The following is a 21,068-nucleotide window of genomic DNA, read 5'->3' as shown; positions in this document are numbered from 1 at the left end:
TTTTATTAAGAGTAGCTGGGTTTGAATAATTGTTAATTATATAAAAGAAATTGATATCATATTAATTTAATGTTAATGAATCTTTGATTTAATGATAAGACGAGGGTTTGTAAATTTTAAAATCTTGAGTTTTACTTTCACAATGCGTTTATATTATATTTCGAATTTATTTAAATATATTTTTATTATTAATTAATTAATTTATATATTATAATGATTGATCTAATTGTAATTATATATATGTTTTATTTAATTATACTTACAAATCTATTTATACATTGTACTTTATAATTTTTATAGTAATTATATAAATGTATATGGATAGCTGAACTAATTAAAATATTATATTATTAATATGTATAATAGTAAAAATGGATGACATATTTTTTTAACCCATTTAATCAACTTAAATCCATTCAAATAATTTCATTTTCTCCTTAAAGTCAATTCAATCTCTGATTATTATTTGTGGAAGATAAGTCAAGCTAAATTCTTCATTTCTTTGACAAAATCGAGTGAATGTTGAAACCTTTCACAGTGAGGCATATGAGACATCACACGTTTATTGGTGTGGCTATTATTAATATATACAAGGCAACTGAATACTGAACTGCTCGTTTGCATGTCTACCATGTGTACGGCCTGGGTGCCATGAAATTACTTCTTTACCTTTAATGCCTGATATGTGTGTGTATTATAGCTACACATTAATGAAACTCAGAAAACATGAAAAGACAGAAAATATGCATGGAAAATTAAATCATAAACAAAAACAGCATCCTACAATTTTAATAATATGAAACAGGTAAATTAACTAATCAAAGAAAAAACCATAATAAAAGTTATCTGAGTTATATTTTCATGATTTATTCACCTAGATTAAATACATAACAATATTTAACAACTTATTTGATATAAAAACACTTTCAATTATCAAATATATTGATATAGACATATTTTCTATTGGGATATCGAATCAAATTGCAACTTTGCATTTAAAAATATTTTTATACATAATTGTTTACTTATAGTTTTAGACATAAAATATTAAAATATAATTTTAAATATTTTTATACATAATTGTTTACTAATAGTTTTACACATAAAATACTAAAATATAATTTTAAATATTTTTCATACAGTTGGTCATTCAACTTTAATAAATTTTCATTTTAAACAAAAAGAAAAACTTTGCAAATTGAGCATTATTGTTAACAATTACTTTTATTTAATCACATAATTTTAATAAATTTTCATTTTGGTTACTCGCTTACTTTTAAAATTAATTTTATTTTTTCAAAAAAGATCTTAATTTTACAGTAATTTAAGTTATTCAATTGTGGAGATGAAACTCAAGATTTTTCTTATAACTCAATTTTCTGTAAAACGCTCATGATTTTTCTCACAAGAAATCGTTGTTTTTTCCTTTTCTTTTAATAGAAAAACTTTCTAAAAATTAAAAGAAATTAAAAAGATAAAATTATTTTTTTGTAAAAACTCAGTAATTTTTTGTAAAATCTAAGTTTTTCCTTTATATTGGAAAAATACTAAATCTAATTCTAAAAAGGAAAATAAAAATAAAGGAAATTAAATAGATAAATTGTTTTTCCTATAAAATCCAGATAATTCCTAGTAAAATCTCATTTTTTATTGAAAAATTAAAATTAATTTTTTAAAAAGGAAATAAGATAAATTAAAATGATAAAATAATATTCCCTAAAAATCTAAGATGTTCCTATTAATCTCTAAAACCCCATTTTTCCCTTTTACTAAAAGAATTAACTTAATTCTCAAAAAATAAATAAATTAAATTTTTAAAAGATAAAATGAGTGACCAAGGTGAAAACATATTGGGTGATACAACAACATTAAATTAACAATGAATAATTAAACGAAAACAAATAATGCCTGATTTGCAATTTTTTTTTATTTTGAAAGTCCAAAATGAAAACTTATGAAATTTGAGTGACAAACTATGTAATTTACCTAAAATAAAAAAAATGTCTAATAAGTTATTTGATATATTCAACTATTAAATATATCTATGTAATACCTTCGACCCGACCTAGGAATTTCTAGATTAATCAAAGGCGTTACATTTGATCACCGAAGTGATCTTGTAAGCCACTTTATTAGATTTCTATGGAAATCATTCTTTCAAAAAACATTCATTATTATTAAATCAACTTTGCTTAACAATTTAATTTCATCATTATTTTTCGTGGTATTTTGAAAATGGCTAAGGTTTTCGAGAAAAGACTTTATCAAACTCTTTTATTTTGAAAAACAACGGAAAACAATTGTTTTAATGGTATTCTAACTAAAGGTAGCATGCAAATAATATAATATCATGCTTTACTACGAATAAACTAAACAGAGTTAATCCTAAGATATAAAAGTGGAAATATAATAATTATAGTCCTGAAAATAACGAATAAGGAATACTTTAAATAAAACTTAAATATAGAAATAATGAAGAGTAAATGGCTTGCTATTCCGAGGATCTTCCGATGCCATCTTGAGTCCTAATTTTCAGTGCTATCGGGGAGGTAAAGAAAAGTGGGAGTGAGCTTACAACAACTCGGTGTGAGTCTAAATTCTAAACCATTATACATATTTGAACAAACAAAAAACAAAACAAATTAATAGCATAGTATCAAATTTGACATGACATATGAAACATATAATAAATTAGTGTAAATACAGATTATGGTATAATATAATACAAATATAGTTTTTATTTCCCACCAACCATCCTAACTGCCCACGAGCATTGCCCGACACTCCAAATCCTATATTAAGAACTGACCATCTCGAATTTGATTTCCAATGACAATAGTTGTTCTGCTCATCATATGTGACGATGATTTTTACTACAATAACTTACTGTCTTGGTTGTCCAATATTGATAGCTTTTTAAATTATCATCTCAGTTTCACTAATTTAGATGGTGTTTTAAACTACTACCCTGGCTTATCCGGTTTGGATGACATTATCTCTTACTTCGTGCAGTACTGACTTTCAGTGTGTACTTCAATTGCTACTGTCCACTACGAAACTCCTTTGTCCTCCATACTTGGTTTTATGTAATTATGTACATATACTTAGCATATTTATACTTTTTATCATCAATTGATGCAACGTTCAAACTCTCATGCCTAGCATTAAATGGCAAGTGATCATGCATTCATCAATCTCACATATACAAACATGTAATTTACGTGTGTAAAAGAAAACAACAATGCCACATGTATAGGGGTTCACATTTAACATATATATAAGGTTCACATATGATGTATATAGGTTCGCATATATACAGTTTTACATGTAACATATATAGGGTTCGCATGTAACATATATATGAGGTTCGCATACTACTATCTCAGGACTTTGCATGCAACATGTATAGGGTTCACATACTACCAACTTAAGGGTTCACATATAACATGCATAAGGTTCGCATATAACATATATAGGTGTTCACTTATATATGAGTTCACATAAAACATATTTATGGTTCACATAAAATAGTAGGATTCGTATGTGATATTATATAATTGGCTCACACTAGTGGTGGTTCGCACGTATATATGTGACTTGCATGTATTACTAACTAAAGTTCGCTGGTAAAAACCTAAGGTTCACATGTAGATTATATGGGTTTGTTTGTATGTTTTAAGATTTCACATGTCTAATCCTATATTGTTTTACATATGGGATCGCACATGAGGTTGCCTATTCTAAGGCTTCGCACAATATGGGGTTCTCCTTAAGGGTTCGCACATGCTAATTATCTACACTACAACAAAATGGGGTTTTAGCGGCGCTAGGACCAAAAATGCCGCTATAGGTCGAGCATTAGCGGCGCTTTTTGAAAAACGCTGCTATAGATCGAGCATCAACGGCGCTTTTTGAAAAACGCTGCTATAGATTGAGCATTAGCGGCACTTTTTGAAAAACGCCGCTATAGGTCAACCATTAGCGTCGCTTTCTGAAAAAATGCCGTAAAAAATTAAGCACAATGTGAGCTTTAGTGGCATTAGCGGTGCTTTTTGAAAAACGCTGCTATATATCGAGCATTAGCAGCGCTTTCTGAAAAACGCACCATAGGTCGACCATTAGTGATGCTTTCTGAAAAATGCCACAAAAAAATTAAGAACAATGACGTCAGCTTATGTGAGCTTTAGTGACATTAGCGGCGCTTTTTGAAAAACGTCACTATAGATCGAGCATTAGCGGCGCTTTTTATCAAAGCCGCAAAAAAATCAATTTAGTTTATGGGTTATGGTTTAGTATTTAGGGCTTATAATTTAGGGTTTTGGGTTTATAGTCTAGGATTTATGGTTTATGGTTTAGTGTTTGAGGGTAAATATAATGAACTACTTAACTTGTGTATCTTGGATTTTTTATAATATAAATCTAAATAAGATAAATATAAATTATTATTTTAAAAATATATATATCAAAATGGGTTAAGTCCCAAAAGCATACATGAACAATGGTTTAGTGTGCAATGGGCTAAATCCAAAAAGCATAAATTATGAACACAATTATTGATATAACATCATTTTATATTTATATATTTCATACATAATTAAATATTTATATTTATTCAATATAAAAATATATTGATGTATTTATTTTTAAAATGTGTATGATTAAATAAAATTAAAGTTTCAACTATATATTTAAACCACAATTTGAATTTCATGTCTACAATTACACATTAAACCGAAATTCATATATAATTACGAGATGTATCTCTATCAAAATTTAGGTGTATACATATAATTAAATATTTAATTATGGTTTAAGGGTTGGGATTAAAGGTTTATTATTTACGTTTTAGGGTTTAGGGTTTAAGGGATATGGGTTATGATATAATGTTTATTATTTTGGGGTTTAGGGTTTATGATTTAAGATTTAAGGTTTAATGTCTATGGTTTAAGAGTTTAGGGTTTATGATATAATATGTATTATTTTGGGTTTAGAGTTTTTGATTTAGGGTTTAGGGTTTAGGGTTTAGAGTTTGTGATTTTTTGTTTTATAGTTAGGGTCGTAGTACTGTTCATGGTTTTAAGGGTTAGGCTATTAAGGTTTAAGGGTTAGGGTTTTTGATAAAATAATAAAAAATCAAATTATTTTAGGGTTTAAGTAAACAATAAGATTATTTTTTAATTACTTTTATCCATTGTAATCTATATATATATTTAGGGTTTAGGGTGTGGGCTTATGGTTTATGGTTTAAGGTTCAAGGTTTAGGGTTTACTGTTAGAAAATTGAAGCAACATTTGAATTATACTGAGAAAAACTTTGAAAGTAAAAACATAGAAAAATACATGTCAAAATGAAAAAAATACTATTAATTAAAATAATTTTAAAGTTTTTTTGGTATGTGACTGATTTTTAATTAATATATTAATTAATTTCTTATATAATTGTAAATAAGATAATATTTATTTTAATATATTAAAATGATCAATATAGTTTAAATTATTTAAGAAATAATGATAAAGTTTATATATATTAAAACAAAATAAGGAATTTTTAGCGGAGCAAAACAGCGCCATTTTATGTAAAGGAAAATGACTTTTTGTGGCGTTTTTATTAAAAACGCCGCAAAAAGTCTTACATAAAACGGCGCTCTTTTGTTACCCAAAATACCTTAATACTTTTTCCCAAAATTGATTCCCCCTTTCCCTCCGAAATCCCAAAATTCGATATGAAATCTTTCTTTTTTCCCTCCTTTCTTTTTTCCCTCCTTTCTTTTTCTCAAAATCGGTTCCCTCCCCCCCCCCCCAAAAGAAATTTGGGAAATTTCACTTGAAATTAGTAGAAGCAATGATCAAAGAAGCAATGGAGTTTATGTTACCTTCTCTACTTCACTTCTCTAATAGAAAAAGAAAAAATCCTAGCGGTTACACTCTTCCCTCACTTTCCAAACTAACAGAAGAAAACAATCATGGAAATGGAGTTTTCTCAAGTCGACTTCAATTGCCTTTTAGTCGCCGAACACACTCGTAAAACCTCTGAAGTCAACTACGCCAAGGACCCTCTGATGTTGAGGTTCCTTCTTTATTTCTTTTCCTTTCAATTTTTTTATAATTCGTTTCTTTGTTTGCAGTTACTTTCCTCTGTTAATCGATCTTAATAGTAATGAGGTTCTAATTCTCTTATTCTTATTTTCTTCTTTGGTTTGAGGTTTTTTTTTTAAGAAATTGTTCCGCATTTCCTATTATCAGTTAAAAATGGTTGCAGAATTTAACCAAATGGGAAGGGGATTTACTCGAATTAGCTCAATCTCAGACTGTTTCAGATGCAAAGCAGATGATAAATGATACTCTACCATGTTATTGAGTTTATTCCTATTATTAGTCATCCATTAACATATATACTTAAAATTTGAAACAGTGTAGTATTCTAATAAAATTTGCTCACCAAGGATGATTCTAAAATGAAGTGAAATGAGAAAGCGTCGTCCAATTCCAATATTGGATAAGTATTGAAGAAAATCCAAATACCGTAGAAGACTGACGTGGCGGTTACTTGGTTAGCAACCTAGCCCAGTTGGAGGAGAAATGCCCCCAAACTAAAACAAATCTTAAATAAACACCTATTTTTATCATCTTCTCATTCATATTAATCTTCAAGACAACAACACCTCATCCATCTTTAGTTGATTTCTTTGTCACCTCATCTCTTTGTTTCAATTCAATCCTTACAGCCTTTTCTATATCTGCTGAGGTAAAAAAAGAAATCTTGAATTCTTCTTCTTTTTGTTTCTCAATATCAAATATGATTTGGGTTTCTTCTTCTTTACTGTCTTGAATTTATGATGATCGGATTCTTATTTCTTCTTTCTTTTTTATTTAATTTGGAATTAAAGGATATCTTAACTTGAATTTGAATTGTTGTCCTACTTTAAATTTTGTGGTTTTTGTCTACGGTAAGGTCTAAAAATAGGGTATTAATTGACTTTACATCCTAATGGTTCTGTAGTGATATATCAGCAGATATGACTAAAAGCAGCTTCAAGATTGAACATGATTTTGGTATGTTACTGCTGATCATGTATTAGCTATTCTTTGGTTGCTTTTCGTTAATTTATGGATTTTTAATATCCAGAGATAAGGCGTGCTGAGGCTACCAGATTCAGGGGAAAATACCCTGATAGAATTCCAGTATGAATTCATCCTTACCCTTGTCCTTTTCCACCCTTTTGACTTTTTTTCCTCTCTTCGTTTCTGATGTTACAGAATAATTATGATTGTTCCACCACTTTTCTATTCTTTGTGCATTCTGTTGCTTCTTAATTTTTTCCTAGGTATCCATTTTAATATATATAATTGATTTTTGTACAAATGAAGGTTCAAATGATTCAATTGGCTAATTTACTGAAAAGTCTTGTTTTTATTGTGTTATAAGTTCTTCTCTCATTTATGAGCTTTAGAGTTTTGAGCCTAAATCAGGGCTTTGCACTGCTTTCACCTGTAATGCTTGTCTAACTTTTACTTTAAGTATATATGTTAATGGATGACTTTTTTCTTAAAACTTGTTGTGGTGTCTTTACGGCATTTTGATATATATATATATATGAGATTATATTCCCACTTGTTCAGTTCCTATCCAATCACTAATGAACTTTGTGATACTTTGGCAGGTATAACCATGGTGCTTATTTCTTTTTACCATCATATGTCATGCGGACACATGGAGCAAAGCAACAATGTGAAACTGTTAGAACTCTAAGGAAGCAATTAGAGCTTGTTTTTGAGGTTTGAAATCTTTGAGATTTACATTTATATTTTTATGTTCTACACTTCTAAGTGTAGGCTTATTTCATTTAATTTAATATGTAATTACATATTTTATTAATTTTTTATGAATATTTATTAAATATTATATTATTTTTTATATAAGATTATTGTTTTAATTATATAATTGAATAAATGTCTAAGTTTGAGCTTAAAAATGAGAACAATTCTGATAAATTGTTGTCACTCACCAACTTTATATCACTGTTCAGTATAGCCTCTTGTTACAATGATTCTATTATTTCTCATGCATCAGGCCCTGGATACACTAGGGAACACCAAATAGAGGATAAATAGAAGGATTCTTGGTGTAGTAGATAGGTTATAGGCTAATGGAGGTCGTCTTACAGACTTGGTTGATCGTGAAGATGTGGGTACATGCCAAATATTTGAATTTGTCCGCTGCTATAATATTTGATGCGGGCTTATTTAGTTTTTTTTTTTTTTTACTTTTTTCCATACACTTGGACTATCATATTCCCATATCTATACCTGAAAATGTGCTCAGCATGGATGTCAAACACCGACCAAAGAGTCCAAAACCATAGCTATAAAAATTAAATTATTAACTTTGTACTGCATGTTTCGGTCAAGTGTGTTTCATTCCCAACCCAAATCTACCATGGGAACCTCAGCCTACATTGCACCGGATGTTTTGTCTAGGAAAAAATATGATGGGAAGGTAATTCTTATTCCCTGTTTCCATAGTTTTTGGTCTATAAGACATACTATTCTAAGTTGAGCTGAGTAGAACTTCATATGAATGAAAACTTAGAGACTTTTTGGAAATATTTAGATTGCAGATGTTTGGTCTTTTGGGGTTACTTAGAGACATTTTTGTGTTTTTTGTTGTTAGTTTTGTGTTATAATTTGTTCCAAAGTTAGATTTCAAATCCTTAGATTTATAATTAGGGCTTATTAGATTTACTGGTATTTTTAGTCAAATCTAACTGTTCATCTGACCCTGATATTGCCTTTTGTGCTTGTAATTTTAGATATTAGAACTAAAGAATAATTTCTATATAACGTTAAACAACAGTAGTGCAGCATGTTTCTATTTCTGTTCTACTTTTTGCAAATTAATACTATTGTTCCTTGTTAAATAACGGAAGCATTCCATTGTATTGTGAAACCTTTAGTTTTTCTTGATATGAGTTAACTATGAAATATTATTTTCATTTTCTCATATATATGTATTTGGTGATGCATTTATTGCAAATAATTGAGACTCTTTTCAGCAAAAGGATAGTCTTAGATATGGAGGTTAGTTCCTTTAATTCCCTCTTGCTCCTAAGCCTGTGCAGTTATGCTGTTTGATTTTTTTTTGTTTTATCTGGTTATTAGCAACAATGTTTTATTTCTCTTTTGTTGAAATAAATTATGATTCTTGCTTTATGGCGGCATTATTAAAAATTTATCTTTCCATGTCATAATTCAAAGAGATCAGTTAATGTGCTTTGACATATGTGGCTTTAAGGGTCGTATAAGTGATTTCCTTACTGGCCTGACTTTGGCTTACAGGTGCATACTTTGGTTTTCTGTTCCGGTGTTTTGGATTGTCTGGCGGTTGAATTGAAAGCATCAAAGGAATTCTCTAAGTTATATGCAGGCATTGCAATACTTTGGCTTCATCTAAGCTTGAGCTAGCCCTCTGTTGTATATTGTTTCTTCTTCTTTTTTGATCTTTTTCCTTTGATTAATGAGAGGTGATGATGATTTGGCATTCTTTTCTCACCAGGATGAATTTTGTTTTAGAAATAGTAATACTTTGTGAGTGTCTGTGTGTGTGTGTGTTTTTTTATGTATTAAATTACATATTGACTCAATATTTATGTACTAAATTTAAATTCATTAATTTTTATATTTAGTTTTAAAGTTAAAATTTCAAAAATTAAACATAATATAATTTATCATAGAAATAAATATTATTTAATTAAAATAATTTTTTAAAAGGTCATGTTCTTTAGCGGCGTTTGTGAGAAAAGCGCTGCTAAAGGTCTATTCTATAGCAACGTTTGTGGGGAAAGCGCGGTTAAAAATCATGTTCTATAGCGGTGTTTCTTTCATAAACGTCACAAAATGTTAGCGGCATTGTCTTTAGCGACATTTTTGCGGCGCTTGTAAAAACGCCGCAAATAGTTTTAGCAGCGCTTATAGGCCCAAAAAAATGCCGCTAAAAACCTGTTTTGTTGTAGTGCTACTTTTTTAAAAGTTTTCAATTAAACACAAAGATTTAGGTTTAGATCTCACACCTGATTTGAAGACTTAAAAACATTAGTTTTGGACAGGAGTGTGACAGCCCTAAATTGGCCCTAGTCGGAAAGTGGTTTCGGGACCACTAAACCAAGTCATAAAAATAATTAGCCGTCATAGTGGATGCTCATTATATGTACATATGCATGTGTGAAAATTTCATGTTTGAATTTTGTTAATTGTAAGTGAATTTTATCAAATAGGACTTATGTGAGAAAATTTAGAAATGTGCTAGGCAAATGTAAAGTGGCCTATTAATGCATGTTGTGAAAATGATAGGCTTGCATGTCAAATTTCCCTAAATTAAAGCCTAGTGGCCGGCCATGACAAAGGGGGATGGGCAAAACATGTCATAAAACATGTTGTGTAAATGGTTTATGTTGGAATAAATAAAATAAGGAGTATGGGTAATAAAGAAATGGAAAAAGGAAAGAAGGTGTGTGATCCCCCCCCCATTGCCGTGAGTTGAGGGAAAGGAAACAAAAAAAAAGTGTGTTCATCCTTTTCATTTCTTTTGGCCGAAAATTCTAAGGAAGAAAGAAGGAGTTCTTGCTCCATGTTTGGTTTAGAAGAGGATTAGGAGGAGGTTCGGCCATACTTGTATCAAGATTAAGGTATGTTTGATGTTGAGCCATGAGATTCATGCATGTTTTTAGTTGCTAGCTTGATGTTCTTATTAGCCCATGGTTCAAATCTTTGCTATGTCATGGGGATGGTATTCGGCCAAGGTGGGTTTTGTGTTGATATCATTGCATGCTAAATGTGAAGCTTGTTAATGATGCATGTGATGGTGGATTGATAACTCTTGAATCTCCTTTTAGCATCCTTGAGTGAGACATTAAGTTCCTTGTTCAACCATGACCAAAATTGAAATGGTAAGGTGTTGTGATGCATTCGCCATGGTAGGATATAGAAGAGAAATAAGGTTGTTGTTAGATGAAGTAGAGTCTAACAAATGAGCTCAGTATGTGCATTAGTTGCTAGATGGAGAAGAATCGGCTAGCAAGTTGTGTGCTAAGGCGAATGTAATTTGGTATATTATGGGTAATGCATGTGTTGAATTAGTGTAAAGGGAGAGGATGCTTTAATAGTGTATATATGTGTATTAGCCAAGTTTTGAACTTGAAACAAATAGTGTTTAGTCTACACAAGTGACCATACTTGTAGAATGTATTAAGTGTTGCAATCGGCCTTAGCATAGATGTGTATGTTTGGCCATTGGTAGCCTATTGATGGCTTTAGCTTGACTTAGAAAATTCGGCTAAGGGGAAATATTAGCTAGTATGTTGAATTCGATTCGTGATTTCGTACATAAGTGACTCTAATGTCTAATGTATATATCGGCTAAGTACCTTGAGCTTCTCTTTTGATGTTCGAATGAATTGTATTAAATTGTTGATGTGATTAAAAATGCGTATGATCATTGTGTATTTGAGCTAAAAGGTGGCCATATGACCTATCAAACTCCTTGTCATATTCGGCCATAAGCTAGCAAAATGAGACTTTGATAAGTTAAATTTGTTTGAATTAGCTCAAGAGCTTAGGGGACCACAGTTGGATAAGGGAAAGGAAAAAGTGATCGAATAGCCGTTGAAGCCGTTCGACAACATACGAGGTAAGTTTTCGAGCAATGGAACCTAGATTATGATTCGATTAGATTATGTCACAAACAAATCAAAATCATGCTCTTTGAATGTGGCTATTAAGCCGAAACTTGTAAATGTGATAAGTGTCTTGTGTTTGAGCTTTGGTAATGAAAATGAAACATGGATGTGTCATGATTTATTGATGTATGTGCATGGTTATTCGAATGATATCCGGGCTAAGTCCTGAAGGCTTTTGTGTTAAGTGACTATATCCGGACTAAGATCCGAAGGCATTTATGCGAGTTACTATATCCGGGCCAAAACCCGAAGGCATTTGTGCTAGTGACTATATCCGGGCTAAGTCCCGAAGGCATTTGTGCTAGTGATCATATCCGGGCTAAGACCCGAAGGCCTTGTACGAGTGGTTATATCCGGTTCAATCCCGAAGGTACGTGATTCGGGAACGAACGATCTTGCTGTAAAAATTTCAGTTAATACGCTTGTAAAGTCCCAACAATGAGGTATGTTTCGTATGTGCATTGGATTAGTCGATCCCCTTCGAATAATATTCGCTCAGTCGAGTAATGAGCCTCCGGTATTTGGCTAAGATGATCCCTTATGTATGAATATAGGGGCTGGAATGTGAAGTAGGAATGATTTGAGAATATGTATATATGGAATTATCCGTTTAGTTATATGAATGCTATACTTCCGATGTGCTTAAACTCTTTGCTCAAAACTTACTAAGCATAAATTGCTTACTCCGTTTCTTTGTTTCTCTGTTTTATAGATTTTGGCTCGTCAGCTATCGGACTCGGGATTTTTGGAAGTCGAAGTCTCCCACACTATCAAAGCCCCTTTTGGTACAATTTTGGTTGAACTTTGAAATGGCATGTATAGGACTACCCTTTTTGTTGTTGGTCATGTACCCATGGATTTTGTGTAAATTTGGATAGCCATGCGAAAATGGCTTATATACGTTTTTAGCATAGTACTATAATCGTTTTGTATGTTGATCACTAAGAGGTATGGAAATGCTTGGAAACGATTAGCCATTGGAATGGTTAATCATGATTATACTTTGTGCTATGTATGCAAAAAGGGCTAATTGAATCATGGAAACTATGAAATAGGTAAAGTCTACCTTAAAGGTAGATGCTGACAGCAGCAGCGATGTGGATGTGAAAAATCACTAAAAATAGTAGTAATGGAATTAAATAGTGAATAAATTATGTAAATGAGCCTTGATGAATCTACTTTCATATGGAAGATACGAAATGGTCATATGAGCTGTATGTTAAGAGATATTTACGTTTTCGTGAAACAGGGCCAGAACGGCTTCTGGATTCCCTGTTCCGACTTTGGAAATCCATTATAAATTAACCAGAGATAATTAGAAGTCATTCCATATATGTGTAGATTTCTCTTTGAGTCTAGTTTCTATAGAAACAAATGGCATCAGTATTGAATCCCTGTACAGGGAGATATCCAAGTCGTAATGCGTGAAGGTCAGTGTAGTCGATCCCTGTAACATGGGAGACTTCAACTAATAAACTGTACTAATTGGCCCGACCAAAAATTCTAGAAACAAATTTGTAGATGCATATATGAGTCTAGTTTCAGGGAAAAATCACGAAACTGATTTTCGAGTTGTGGAACTCAAGATATGATTTTTAAGGTGACAGTGACATAGTTAGCCACCGTCTGAAATTTTTAAATGGATCGTGAAAATAAATATATTATGTCATTAGCACCTCGTTTCGACTCAAAGAGCGGTCCCGTGCGGGTGTTACAATTAAATTGGTATCAGAGCTACGTTTTAGTCGATTCTAGGACTACCGTAATGCGTTTGGGTTTAGCTATACATGCCATTTTATGTGATTATTTGATAGTGTGGTGATTTCTGACATTTGCAAATGTGTTTATTTATAGTAATGGATCCCGATCCCGATCGAGCGGTAGTGATGATCTTGAGAGTGTAGCGCTGCTCCCTTTAGAGACAAGCCACGGACTCTCAACCTAATGCTAGTAATCGAAATGATGAAGCTAGACAAGTTTTCTATAGCGTGATGAATGATTGGTTCAACCAATACATTCGAACTAATACGGCTGTTCGACAACCTCCATTCCCAACAAACATAACCCCCGCACCTACAATGCCTCCGAGAATCGACCAAATAAGGTCAAATAAGCCCCAATTGATAGAATCCAAAACACGGGCTCTGAATTTAAGGCTACGGATAGTGATGATGCCGAGCAAGCTGAATTTTGGTTGGACAACACTATTCGGTACTCGATGAACTATCTTGCACACCGATGAGTGCCTAAAGTGTACTATCTCCTTGCTACGTGATTACGCCTACTATTGGTGGAATACGTTGACTTCATTGTGCCTAGAGAGCAAGTAACTTGGGAGTTTTTCAAACCGAAGTTTCGAAAAGTATATCGGTCGAGATTCATTGACCAAAAGCGGAAGGAATTTCTTGAACTCAAACAAGGTTCCATGTCGGTTACCAACTATGAACGAAAATTTGTGAGGCTTAGCCAGACAGCGAGAATGCATTTCTTCAGAAGCTGTGATGTGTAAACGCTCCGAAGATGGACTGAATGATGATATAAAGTTGTATGTTGGCATTTTAGAAATCCGAGAATTTGTGGTGCTTGTCGAGCGAGCTTGCAAAGCCGAGGAGCTCGATGAAGGAGAAAAGGAAAGCTGATGTGGGGGCAAAGGAGTTTCGTAAGAGATCATCGGGAAAGCCCTTTCAACAGTCATCGAAGAAATTTAGAGATGATCTAGGCCGATCTAGAGACACTTCGGGATTTTCTAGACGAGATCGCGATCGACCCCAGTGAGCACACGAGTCACTTGATCGCTAGTGTTGGAAATGATCGTCGAGACAGAGCGGAGTGCCGATGTTGTGGTAAATGGCATTCGGGGAGTTGTAGATTCCGTGACGACTCCCGTTACAAGTGCGATCAGTTGACCACTTCATTAAAGATTGCCCGAGGTTGTGCGAATGAATGCAAATCGAGTGGGAACCGGTGCTACCATTGCTCGAGGTAGACCATCTAGAAATACGGGCAATGCTAGTGGTGGTCAGAGAGGATCTAGAGATGCTACGACCAGATCCGAGGCTCGCGCTCTGCTAGGGCTTATGCTATACTGCCGCCGCGAAGATGCTTCCTCGCCGGATGTTATTACCGGTACTTTTACTCTTTTTGATACTAATGTGATTGCTTTGATTGACCCTGGTTCTACTAATTCTTATATATGCGAAACCTTAGCATCCAATAAGACTTTACCTATTGAGTCTACTGAGTTCGTAATTCGGGTGTCAAGTCTCTTGGGTCGTTACGTGCTTGTCGACAAAGTGTGTAAGAAATGTCCCTAGAAATTGAGGTTCTGCTTTTCCCACGGACTTGATGCTTTTTCCGTTTGATGAATTTGATGTTATTCTTGGTTTGGATTGGTTGACCGTGCATGATGCGGTTGTGAATTGCAAAAGCAAGACTATGGATTTGAGGTGCGCAAATAACGAGATGATCCGAGTTGAGTCTACGGACTTAAAGGGTTGCCACCGTAATATCATCAATGCCGGCCCGAAATATGTAAGAAAGGGTGCGAAGCATACCTTGCGTATGTACTTGATGATAAGGAGTTAGAAATAAAACCCGAATCTGCGGTGGTTTGTGAATACCGGATGTTTTCTCGAAGAATTACCGGGTTTGTCACTGTTCGGAGGTAGAGTTTGGTATTGAGCTTGTACACGGACTATGCCGATTTCGATAGCTCAGATCGGATGGCACCAACCGAGTTAAAAGAGTTGAAAGCTCGGTTGCAAGAATTGACGGATAGAGGTTTCGCTCGACCAAGTTTCTCACCTTGGGGTGCACCAAGATTGTTTGTGAAAAGAAGGACGGAACCATGAGGTTGTGCATTGACTATCGTCACCGAATAAAGTGACGATAAAGAATAAATATCCGTTCACAGTATTGATGATTTGTTTGATCAACTAAAGGGAGCCTCGGTGTTTTCAAAGATAGATTTGAGATCGGGTTATTATCGGTTGTGGATTCGAGATTGAATGTACCCAAAACCGCTTTAGCGAGGTACGGTCACTACGAGTTCTTAGTGATGCCGTTCGTGCTCACTAATGCCCTGCGGTATTTATGGATTTGATGAATCGGATCTTGAACGATTTTGGACCGGTTCGTAGTTGTGTTCATTGATGACATCTTGGTCTATTCAAGAGATGAGACCGAACATCTTTGAACACCGAGATTAGTGTTGCAAATTTTACGGATAAGCGGTTATATGCTAAGTTCAGCAAGTGTGAGTTCGGTTAAGAGAGGTTAGCTTCTTGGGTCATGTGGTATCTCAGACGGTATTCGAGTCGACCGAGCAAAATTTCAGCCATACTTAACTGGAAGCCTCCAGAAATATTCTTGAGGTTCGAGCTTTTTGGGACTTGCTTACACTACCGACAGCGGTTTGTAAAGGTTTCTTAATGATAGCCACACTCATGACGGCTACTTCAAAAGATGTTAAGTTCGAATGGACGGAAAAATGTCGAAAAGTTTTGATCAACTGAAAACTTATTTGACTGAAGCTCAATTTTAGTGCAGCCGAATCGGGCAAAGAGTTTGTCATCTATAGTGACGCCTCCCTACTTGGGTTAGGTTGCGTATTGATGCAAGAAGGTCGAGTTGTGGCCTATCGTCGAGACAATTAAAGCCACATAGAAAAATTATCCGACCCACGATCTCGAATTAGCTGCCATCGTATTCGCCTTGAAAATATGGCGACATTACTTATTTGGTGAGAAGTGCCATGTATTTTCGGATCACAAAAGTCTCAAATATTTGATGACTCAAAGAGACTTGAATCTGCGACAAAGACGTTGGCTCGAGTTGTTAAAAGATTATGAGCTTGTCATTGATTATCACCGGAAAGGCTAATGTGGTTGCGGACGCCTTAAGCGGAAATCACTTTGTTTGCTTTACTGACGATGAATGTACACTTGTCTATTCTACCCGACAATGTGTTAGTAGCGAATTAAAGGCCAAACCATTATTGATTCATCAAATTCGTGAAGCTCGAAAAGTCGACGATGAGTTGGTTGCAAAACGGGCTGAATGTGTTCGAATGTGGAATCGGAGTTTCAAATTGATGATGACGATTGTTTGAGGTACGAAATCGGTTGTGTGTTCCAAGAAATTCGAACTCATTTCAATGATTCGAGCGAAGCTCATTGTAGCCGAATGTCAATTCACCCGGGAGTACGAAAATGTACAACGATCCGAGACGTCGCTTTGGTGGCATGGTATGAAACGAGACATTTTCGATTTTGTTTGAAGTGTTTAATATGTCGACAAGTAAAGGCGAACATCAAGTGCCTACGGGTTTACTTCACCGATCATGATACCTGAATGGAAATGGGAACGAGTCACGATGGATTTTGTATCTGGGTTGCCAGTGTCGGCAAGTAAGAAAGATGCGATTTGGGTCGTTGTTGATAGACTGACTAAGTCGGCTCACTTTATCCCCGTACGTACGGATTTTTCATTGGATAAACTAGCTGAATTGTATGTTTCTCAGATTGTGAGATTACACGAGGTACCTATTTCTATTGTGTCGGATAGAGATCCGAGATTCACCTCACAATTTTGGAAGAAATTGCAAGAAGCTTTGGGCACCAAGTTGCATTTTAGCACCGTTTTTCACCCCCAAACCGATGGTCAATCCGAGCGGATAATTCAGATACTTGAGGATATGTTGAGATGTTGCATCCTCGAGTTCAGCGGTTCGTGGGAGCGGTATTTACCTTTGATTGAATTCGCTTACAACAATAGTTTTCAATCAAGTATTAAGATGGCACCTTACGAGGCCTTGTACGAGCGTAAATGCCGTACACCATTGTTTTGGACCGAACTCGGTGAAGGTAAAATTTTCAGAGTTGATTTGATTAAAGATGCTGAACAGAAAGTAAAAGTAATCCGTGAAAGTCTAAAGGCAGCCACAGATCGTCAGAAATCGTACGCGGATTTGAAACGAAAAGACATTGAATATCAGGTGGGAGATAAAGTGTTGCTTAAAGTTTCACCTTGGAGAAAGATACTCCGATTTGGCCGTAAGGGCAAACTGAGTCCGAGATTCATCGAGCCATATGAGATATCCGAACGAGTCGGTCCGATTATGTGATCGTTTGATTTTGCCCCCTGAACTTGAAAAGATTCACGACGTCTTTCATGTTTCGATGCTTCGACGTTATAGATCTGATCCGTCGCACGTAATTAGTCCATCAGAGGTTGAAATTCAAGCCAATATGAGTTATGAAGAAGAACCAATTCGTATCCTAGCACGTGAAGTGAAAGAGTTGCGAAACAAAAGGGTTCCGCTAGTAAAAGTGTTATGGCTCAAACACGGGATAGAAGAAGATACTTGGGAACCCGAGAACCCTATGAAAGAGCGATACCCAAACCTATTTACCGGTAAGATTTTCGAGGACGAAAATTTCTTAAGTGGGGGAGAGTTGTGACAACCCTAAATTGACCCTAGTCAGAAAGTGGTTTCGGGACCACTAAACCGAGTCATAAAAATAATTAGCCGTCATAGTGGATGCTCATTATATGTACATATGCATGTGTGAAAATTTCATGTTTGAATTTTGTTAATTGTAAGTGAATTTTATCAAATAGGACTTATGTGAGAAAATTTAGAAATGTGCTAGGCAAATGTAAACTGGCCTATTAATGCATGTTGTGAAAATGATGGGCTTGCATGTCAAATTTCCCTAAATTAAAGCCTAGTGGCCGGCCATGACAAAGGGGATGGGCAAAACATGTCATAAAACATGTTGTGTAAATGGTTTATGTTGGAATAAATAAAATAAGGAGTATGGGTAATAAGGAAATGGAAAAAGGAAAGAAGGTGTGATCCCCCCATTGTCGTGAGTTGAGGAAAGGAAACAAAAAAAAAAAAGTGTGTTCATCCTTTTCATTTCTTTTGGCCGAAAATTCTAAGGAAGAAAGAAGGAGTTCTTGCTCCATGTTTGGTTTAGAAGAGGATTAGGAGGAGGTTCGCCATACTTGTATCAAGATTAAGGTATGTTTGATGTTGAGCCATGAGATTCATGCATGTTTTTAGTTGCTAGCTTGATGTTCTTATTAGCCCATGGTTCAAATCTTTGCTATGTCATGGGGATGGTATTCGGCCAAGGTGGATTTTGTGTTGATATCATTGCATGCTAAATGTGAAGCTTGTTAATGATGCATGTGATGGTGGATTGATAACTCTTGAATCTCCTTTTTAGCATCCTTGAGTGAGACATTAAGTTCCTTGTTCAACCATGACCAAAATTGAAATGGTAAGGTGTTGTGATGCATTCGGCCATGGTAGGATATAGAAGAGAAATAAGGTTGTTGTTAGATGAAGTAGAGTCTAACAAATGAGCTCGTATGTGCATTAGTTGCTAGATGGAGAAGAATCGGCTAGCAAGTTGTGTGCTAAGGCCGAATGTAATTTGGTATATTATGGGTAATGCATGTGTTGAATTAGTGTAAAGGGAGAGGATGCTTTAATAGTGTATATATGTGTATTAGCCAAGTTTTGAACTTGAAACAAATGGTGTTTAGTCTACACAAGTGACCATACTTGTAGAATGTATTAAGTGTTGCAATCGGCCTTAGCATAGATGTATATGTTCGGCCATTGGTAGCCTATTGATGGCTTTAGCTTGACTTAGAAAATTCGGCTAAGGGGAAATATTAGCTAGTGTGTTGAATTCGATTTGTGATTTCGTACATATGTGACTCTAATGTCTAATGTATATATGGGCTAAGTACCTTGAGCTTCTCTTTTGATGTTCGAATGAATTGTATTAAATTGTTGATATGATTAAAAATGCGTATGATAATTGTGTATTTGAGCTAAAAGGTGGCCATATGACCTATCAAACTCCTTGTCATATTCGGCCATAAGCTAGCAAAATGAGACTTTGATAAGTTAAATTTGTTTGAATTAGCTCAAGAGCTTAGGGGACCACAGTTGGATAAGGGAAAGGAAAAAGTGATCGAATAGCCGTTGAAGCCGTTCGACAATATCCGAGGTAAGTTTTCGAGCAATGGAACCTAGATTATGATTCGATTAGATTATGTCACAAACAAATCAAAATCATGCTCTTTGAATGTGGCTATTAAGCCGAAACTTGTAAGTGTGATAAGTGTCTTGTGTTTGAGCTTTGGTAATGAAAATGAAACATGGATGTGTCATGATTTATTGATGTATGTGCATGGTTATTCGAATGATATCCGGGCTAAGTCCTGAAGGCTTTTGTGTTAAGTGACTATATCTGGACTAAGATCCGAAGGCATTTATGCGAGTTACTATATCCGGGCCAAAACCCGAAGGCATTTGTGCTAGCGACTATATCCGAGCTAAGTCCCGAAGGCATTTATGCTAGTGATCATATCCGGGCTAAGACCCGAAGGCCTTGTGCGAGTGGTTATATCCGGTTAAATCCCGAAGGTACGTGATTCGGGAACGAGCGATCTTGCTGTAAAAATTTCAGTTAATACGCTTGTAAAGTCCCAACAATGAGGTATGTTTCGTATGTGCATTGGAATAGTCGATCCCCTTCGAATAATATTCGCCGATCGAGTAATGAGCCTCCGTATTTGGCTAAAATGATCCCTTATGTATGAATATAGGGCTGGAATTTGAAGTAGGAATGATTTGAGAATATGTATATATGGAATTATCCGTTTAGTTATATGAATGCTATACTTCCGATGTGCTTAAACTCTTTGCTCAAAACTTACTAAGCATAAATTGCTTACTCCGTTTCTTTGTTTATCTGTTTTATAGATTTTGGCTCGTCAGCTATCGGACTCGGGATTTTTGGAAGTCGAAGTCTCCCACACTATCAAAGCCCCCTTTTGGTACAATTTTGGTTGAACTTTGAAATGGCATGTATAGGACTACCCTTTTTGTTGTTGGTCATGTACCCATGGATTTTGTGTAAATTTGGATAGCCATGCGAAAATGGCTTATATACGTTTTTAGCATAGTACTATAATTGTTTTGTATGTTGATCACTAAGAGGTATGGAAATGCTTGGAAACAATTAGCCATTGGAATGGTTAATCATGATTATACTTTGTGCTATGTATGCAAAAAGGGCTAATTGAATCATGGAAACTATGAAATAGGTAAAGTCTACCTTAAAGGCAGATGCTGACAGCAGCAGCGATGTGGATGTGAAAAATCACTAAAAATAGTAGGAATGGAATTAAATAGTGAATAAATTATGTAAATGAACCTTGATGAATCTACTTTCATATGGAAGATACGAAACAGTCATATGAGTTGTATGTTAAGAGATATTTAGGTTTTTGTGAAACAGGGCCAGAACGG

The 21,068-nt window shown here is 34.6% G+C and overlaps 2 long non-coding RNA genes across 4 annotated transcripts; both read left to right on the top strand.

Annotated features, from left to right (window-relative positions):
* Nucleotides 1-6,427: 6,427 nt before the first annotated feature.
* Nucleotides 6,428-9,665, top strand: LOC108471943 (uncharacterized). 2 transcript variants are annotated; one of them, XR_008283261.1, is made up of 6 exons: nt 6,428-6,744; nt 7,000-7,052; nt 7,126-7,181; nt 7,661-7,775; nt 8,071-8,184; nt 9,336-9,665. It is a non-coding gene; the product is annotated as an uncharacterized LOC108471943 (long non-coding RNA). The 2 variants fall into 2 exon arrangements; XR_001869520.2 differs by lacking the exon at nt 8,071-8,184 and having other exon boundaries at nt 6,432-6,744.
* A 1,683-nt stretch (nt 9,666-11,348) lies between these two features.
* On the top strand, nt 11,349-20,852 carry LOC128292823 (uncharacterized). Of its 2 annotated transcripts, none has more exons than XR_008282758.1 (2): nt 11,349-11,682; nt 12,444-12,730. It is a non-coding gene; the product is annotated as an uncharacterized LOC128292823 (long non-coding RNA). The 2 variants fall into 2 exon arrangements; XR_008282759.1 differs by lacking the exon at nt 12,444-12,730 and adding an exon at nt 20,520-20,852 and having other exon boundaries at nt 11,629-11,682.
* The last annotated feature ends 216 nt before the right edge of the window (nt 20,853-21,068 follow it).

This window comes from Gossypium arboreum, chromosome 5 (assembly GCF_025698485.1).
Source record: "Gossypium arboreum isolate Shixiya-1 chromosome 5, ASM2569848v2, whole genome shotgun sequence".
Lineage (NCBI taxonomy): Eukaryota > Viridiplantae > Streptophyta > Magnoliopsida > Malvales > Malvaceae > Gossypium > Gossypium arboreum.
Note: the sequence above shows the minus strand (reverse complement) of the source record. Positions and strands in the feature narration are given on the sequence as shown.